Source organism: Myotis davidii, unplaced genomic scaffold (genome assembly GCF_000327345.1).
Source record: "Myotis davidii unplaced genomic scaffold, ASM32734v1 scaffold865, whole genome shotgun sequence".
Taxonomy (NCBI): Eukaryota; Metazoa; Chordata; class Mammalia; order Chiroptera; family Vespertilionidae; genus Myotis; species Myotis davidii.
The window spans coordinates 251,247-251,714 of NW_006296406.1; the positions used below are offsets into that span (position 1 = coordinate 251,247).

The 468-nt window shown below is 41.9% G+C and overlaps 1 protein-coding gene across 10 annotated transcripts in view; it reads right to left on the bottom strand.

Moving 5' to 3' along the window:
• The window catches only part of CADPS2 (Ca2+ dependent secretion activator 2), a 313,909-nt gene that overhangs the window by 98,142 nt on the left and 215,299 nt on the right, over positions 1-468 (bottom strand). The gene's annotated exons all lie outside the window — the stretch shown is intronic.

A 468-nucleotide genomic window follows, 5' to 3' on the forward strand; every position in this document is an offset into this window, starting at 1 on the left:
GAAAGGGGCTGGCAGTCTCCTTCCTTTGTCCTAATTCATTTTTTCTAAAGTGCCCTTTAGGCAGCATGATAGGTGTGTCCTCTTCCCTTTTCCCGGCGCTGAGTGTTTTATTCCTGACTCTCTCAGGGGTCAAATACTTTAGAAAGAAATATATAGAAAAATGTAGGGGAAAAAAGAGAAAGAAACAAAGCCCGTAATAGAAGACTTCAGTTAAAAACAACCCAAGCAAACTCGTCTATAACACTGCGTGCAAAATTTGACGCAGATAAGCAAACTGGGACTGGAAAGGTTCATTCATCGCTCTTCTCTTTCTCCATTGTTTTGATAAAACTTGTCTCTCTCTAAAGTATTAAGTATCTGCTTCACGTCAGTGGCATAGGTCTGGATGCTGGGGATACAACAGTGACTTTGGAAAACAAGTTCAGTCGGGATTATGCCTTCATGAGGCTGAAGAGGGGATAGGTAGGA